Genomic DNA, 5,934 nt, shown 5'->3' on the forward strand with positions numbered 1-5,934 from the left:
CCCCCTCCCCTGGAGGGGATGCCATGCCATGCTTTGTGTGACAGCTCAGTAGAAAAATACAAAGGAGAAAGAGAAGGCAATCCCTGGCAGGTAACAAGAGTAGGTGAACCAGGTTTAGGTACCCTTGCCACGCCCCCCAAAGGCCAGCTAAACTCAGCCCATCCGTGTCTCCACCCTAGAACACACATTCTGAGGCTGGGCGGAATCAGCCCCTCCCAGGCGGCAGGGACTCTCGGCACACTTCCATCCTGGCTGAGCGCTCTGCTGGTAGCTGGTACTGAGCACATCCGGGGCCCTGTCCTTTTGTTTCCATGTGCGGCCGTCCGTTCAGCTGATTAAAATCATCTCTTTGCATACTAAAACTTGTTTTGTTTAAGGACAAACAGTTGGAGACCTGCTTCTGGTGGGGCGGGGGGAGGGGGGAGGCGCGTGCAGCGTGACAGATCACAAGAGAAGCACATGGGCCTTGGGGGGCTGCCAATTTGGCAAGTCCCTGTCACCGAAGAGAGACAGGCACTGGAGCTGTCAGGATTCCAAAAGACATTACCCTGAGCTCCAGGGTGGAGCTGTTTACCAATACCGCGATCTCTCCCCAGATGCAGTTGCTACTGCAGCTAATTAAGAGAACAATTAAGACTAAGGCAATCAGTCAAGTCCACAGACCTCAGTCTTCCTCCCAGCTCGCGATGCTGTGCTGCTCCCAGAGGGCCGAGCCGTACTCAGTCATTCAGAAAATGACAGGAAGGAGTTATTAAATATCTGAAAACCATAAAAACGCAATCCTAGCTGAGGCATCCACCGGAGACCGATGCCCGGCAACTCCAGAAACCTGGCAGGCAGGAATTCACACACTCACAAACAAGATTAATCAAAAGCATCCCAAATCAAAATTTAATTATAAGGCAGGGGTGGGAAAGGTTGTAGCAGCAATTCCTCTTTTGTTTTGTTTATGATTGATCAATACCCCCAGAATCAGCAGATGCATGGCAAAGTCCACAAGGTGTTCTTAGGAAGGAAGTAACGGATTAAATATTGAACCAAACAATTTATCTTCTCTAGGAAGAATTCTCAGATATTCATAAAGGTAAGTCCTACTTGGGGAAGCGGGTTTCATATGCTAGATTGCAGGGTCTCATGGGGGAAAAGTTCAAAAAAACAGGTACACAAACTACTGTGGTAAAACTTCTCCACCCAGCACAGCCAATGGAGGTCCCCCCAAAAAAGTACCCTCAAAAAGAAAGCTATAGAAATGTGTGTTTTTAGCATTCTATATTTAATTTGGTAAGTGTATTACAGAATACTCCAGGGTTTCTCTTATGGGATAAAATACTTAGGGCCGAGCCCCCACACACACACACACACACTGGGCAGTTCTCACAAAATGGTTGGTGATGATGGTAGCGGTGAATTCCTTTAGCTGCCATTTGCTGTAGCTTGCCCAGTCCTGATTCCTAAGTAGAATCTTACTGGCCCTCCTTTGAACTTTATGCAGTGACTATCACCAGTAGTCATTTCACAGACAAAAAAAAAAATTAGAAATTAAGAATCAAGGCCTCTCAAGGCACTGACTGGAAGTACCAAGAGGCTCAGGCTTGAGTTCACAGGGGTGCTCAACTTAGACACTTACACTTACCTTCAAATGAGAGAACATTGTAGATAGAAATGAATTTTCTAGATGGAGACAACTTAACCTTGTCCTCTGGTTACAAACAGCTCAGCTGCCCCCTCATCTTTTAATGTGCTATAAATTCTCTGAGGTTTAAAATCATCTTGTAACTATCAGGATCCTGTTACGTTGTATTAAGCATTTTAAAGTGTCCATTTACTCTGTTTAAGTATCTGAAACATAGCATACTTGGGAAGAGGGTTGACCAAAAGATGCCCCGGCTTTTCTGTTAATGTGATGTCATTACCCAGTGACCAGCACTGACTGCAGGCATCACAGGGGCTTTCCCTGGTAACCACCAGAGCCACCAAGGAACCAAAAGGATATTGGCCATAGGAAAACAGCCAGTTCATTAGGAAGAGGTAAGCTTGAAACAGTTATTGCCTTTGTCTTATGTGTTTAGTTATAAATTTATAGAATTTAATTTTCAGTGTTTGTGGTTAGCAATTATATACAAAACTACATGCATGCATGCATACATACATACATACATACAACCTCTCAGTGGGCCCAGGCCAGGCAGTCCTAGAACATCACAGATCCCTCCACAGAACCTCCATGTGTGTGAATGGGAGCTTTTAAGCAAGCATGTGTATGCACCAATATGACAATAACGGCTAAGTGCTTCATAGACGCACACTCTCAGAGACATGTGTCCAGCAGAGTTTACTGAGGTATCCAAGAACAGGTGTCTCAGGCCCCACCCAAGTGGGCTGTCCCTGGAAAATTCTCTTTTAACCTCCTCAAAATGCCAGTTGTGTGCACAAGCTTTTGTCTGCCCAATAAAAGCCACTGTTGGGAATGACTGGTAATGAAAACTGCCCACATCTATACATAACTGAGAACAGATGGGCTTCTCATTGTTAGCTCTTGACAAGCACAGTTCAATGTCAGAAATGAGCTGGTGAGCTGTAGGTGGGTGATTGGTGGATCATTTCCTTTGCATTCAGAAGCCTCCCCTGACCTTACTTAATAAACTGCATCCAGCATGCAAAGACTGAGTGACCAATGTCTCTCTCTCTCTCTCTCTCTCTCTCTCTCTCTCTCTCTCTCTCTCTCTCTCTCTCTCTCTCTCTCTCATTTAAATCTACTTTTAAGCTAAAGGTGATTCTACCCTTTGACATGTGTAATACCTGCAGGATGATATGCTGCCGTCATTTCCTAATATGAAAAAAGAAAATGCAATCTCCTAGGAACGAAGTTGCGTGGCAGGCTGCATTTCTGTTACAATACTTTAGTGCACCCATGTCACTATTAAAATGTTTAAACTACCACTTCAGATATCCTTCCAGCAAAACTACTACTCTTAAAAGGAATTTGCCCAACTATTATTGCTTTTTCCTTTCCTTGGAGATGAGCAAACAACCAGTCTAAAATCAATTGCTCAGCTCCCCACTGTGGCGAGGAGAAGCAGGTTCAAAACCTTTTCATTAATATTCCAAATTTGAGAAATGTCCACGATGGACAAAAATGGTAAGGAATGGGGGTAGGGAGGCAGAAGGCAATAGTTTCAGGCTCTATATGTTTCCTGAGTAATTCAAAATGATATTATAATGAATTTTTCCAGGCCATTAGTCCAAAATGTTGTCTGATACCTATGACTATTTTGAAAAGGAAAAAGAAATTAAGCAGGAAACGGCCACTGACTTTAGAACGATAGTTGTGCCTTTGTGTGGCAGCCTTTTCATCTCTGCCTGCATTGTACATAGATTCTTTTTAACATCAGAAGAACCACTGGTTCCTAGTTGAAGGTGCAATCTTCGTAGAAAGGATTTTCATACAAAAAAAGGAAAATCAATCTCTCGACTCAAATAGGATCAACTGGCCACCAAAGTTCTTTAAGAATCATCTCTGCCTACTATTCAAAGAAATGTTGAGTAAAAAGTGCAAAAGAAAAAGGATGTTTTCCCCCAGAAAGGAAAGCGTTTCATAGCGGGCAGAGGTGCACCCTCCTCTCCAGTACAGCACAACCGTCTGGTGCTATTTTCCAATGGGCTCTTCAGAAACCGTGCAGAGATGTCAAAAGATGCTAAAGTGGCAGGCTCCACGAAGTCAGGAATGTTCTAACAATTCTCGAGAGATAAAGAAATGTTTCTTTTATTTGTCCCCTTCCTGCAGCGAATACACAGAATCACCCATGCTCCCAAATATTGGGTTTCCAGTTTTCACGCCTCACACACACATCACCTTAGAGTAGGCGATGCAAATTTTACATATTGTAAGCCGACTACTCACTGTTCAGGCAAACCACTAGTAATTTCTGTGTTAGCTGACTATCAATTATTTAAAACCACCCAGTTGCTCTGAAAAGAGTTGTTTCTCGCTTTTAGGCATTTAGAAATCAAAGTGTTTAGAAGTATTTGTAAGTTTTACAAAACAGTAACTCTCTTTGAAAAACACCTCCTGTATATTGTTGAAAACATGGTTTGGTGTAAAATCTGTTTTAATTGACTTCAAAGTTAAATCCATGCAAGTTTCTAGGACAAAAAGGAGCCAAGAGGGAGGAGAAGAGGGAGGGAGGGAGGGAGGGAGGGAGGGAGGGAGGGAGGGAGGGAGGGAGGGAGGGAGGGAGGGAGGGAGGGAGGGAGGGAGGGAATCTTGAAGAGGAATGTTTTGATCATTACCAATTGTGCTTTGGGGGCGTTAGTGAAAACTGTGTATTAGCATATTCGCTGTCCACTTTCTGTCAGGATTTAGCAGGTCCATCCATTCTGCACATTCCTAAGCATAGGTAAGAAATAGCAATGAAGGAAATGTTCAGCAATAGGTGTGCGATTTGACACTCATCTTGTCTCACATGTCAAAATTCCCCGGGTTTCAGTCTCCCGCTATGGTCAAAGTGTGTTTACACTGGGAGAAATTGATGATAGACCCGGGGACTCGGAGATGGGTCAGGCACCAAGTTACTTTTCAATTCTCACCCAGATTATGATCGGGAGTAACCACAAAATGTATTTATAAAAGCTACTTTTATCAAGAACTGGCTTCTCTCCCAAATAATCTTCCTGCTTGGTAGGTGTAATCATCTCTCTTTCACTTTTTATGAACTAAGCACGTTTGGATTTTCCCAGGAACCCACTCTCTCTGCTGCTCTGTCAGCCCTGTGTCTCCCGTGTCTTAGTGTCACTTATCTGAGTCCCCACTCTGAGCCCCTTCTCTGCATGCCAGCATTCTCCGAGCAGTCAGGATGAGTCAACGAAGACATTCTCCTAGATGGTACCACCATGCTTTAATGAAACCCTAAAGCCCTGTTGGCCTCAACTATGTCTTCTGGTAGAGCCTATAAAGATCCTGTTTCTAGATTAGGTCCCTCTCTTGATTTCACATCACCTCAGCCTCCCCAACATCTGGAGACCCAGATAGTAGATGTCTCCCAGTGTCCCCTGTTTTCCTTTAAGGCTACCCCTGAAACAAAGCTGCAAACACCTTTGCTTGTGTTAAGGACTGACCTCTCCAACCTCCTTCACAGGCAGTGTGCTCCTGAAATGAAGTTCTGGCCAGTGGGGATGAACAAAGGCAGCCTGTGTGGCCTCTGGGCTGTGCTCTCGGGAGGAAGAAGAATGAGCTGGCATTCCTCTTTTGTCCTGCACATTGTCTGGAAGGAAACGTGATACTTCAGCTGGGTCGACCACATTAGAGACAGAAGTGGAAACCCAGATGGAAGGCAGCAGAGGCTCTCTACCAGCCCTGCAACTGATGCTTCCAGATGATTGAACAGAAAGCAATGGTGTGTCTTATCTAACCCATTATAGACTAGGGCCTTGGCCACGGCAGTCCAACCATATGCCAGCTACTCCCCAGCATATATGGTCTCCTTAGTTGTGGGATGTGACTGATTGGGACTCAGATTCTGAATCTATTTTTCCTTATAAAACATGGTAAAAGGCAAGAACATTGACTTTTTTTTACTCAAATTCACATTCAAGTTTGAAGCACAACTTAATATGTAACTATAATATGGTAATAGCCATTTTATTAAGTTTCTAAAATAAAGACATTTCATTTTCAAACCTTTCTTTTTCACCGGGTCCCTAACCACAACATTCTATCTTGGTTGGAGGCTGAAAGGTGTGCAGCTAGCTCTGGGGTTCAATTTGGGTGCTCAGCAGAGAGTTCTGTAAGTGCACACTGGTTCCGAACACATGCCTGAAGAACCCTAAACTCACTGTGGAAACAAGGATGCAGCCAGCGGGGAGACATGAAGAAAAGCCATAAGATGTTCTTGATGTCACAAAGCTGTATTTGCTAATATAGATACTTACTGTTCT

General features: G+C 44.0%; 1 long non-coding RNA gene across 1 annotated transcript; it reads left to right on the forward strand.

Moving 5' to 3' along the window:
• Positions 1-544: 544 nt before the first annotated feature.
• Positions 545-5,676, forward strand: LOC110340924. The gene is made up of 3 exons (XR_002382763.2): positions 545-1,084; positions 1,918-2,028; positions 5,136-5,676. It is a non-coding gene; the product is annotated as an uncharacterized LOC110340924 (long non-coding RNA).
• The last annotated feature ends 258 nt before the right edge of the window (positions 5,677-5,934 follow it).

The sequence above is a fragment of the Mesocricetus auratus genome, unplaced genomic scaffold, assembly GCF_017639785.1.
Source record: "Mesocricetus auratus isolate SY011 unplaced genomic scaffold, BCM_Maur_2.0 Super-Scaffold_100029, whole genome shotgun sequence".
Classification (NCBI taxonomy): Eukaryota; Metazoa; Chordata; class Mammalia; order Rodentia; family Cricetidae; genus Mesocricetus; species Mesocricetus auratus.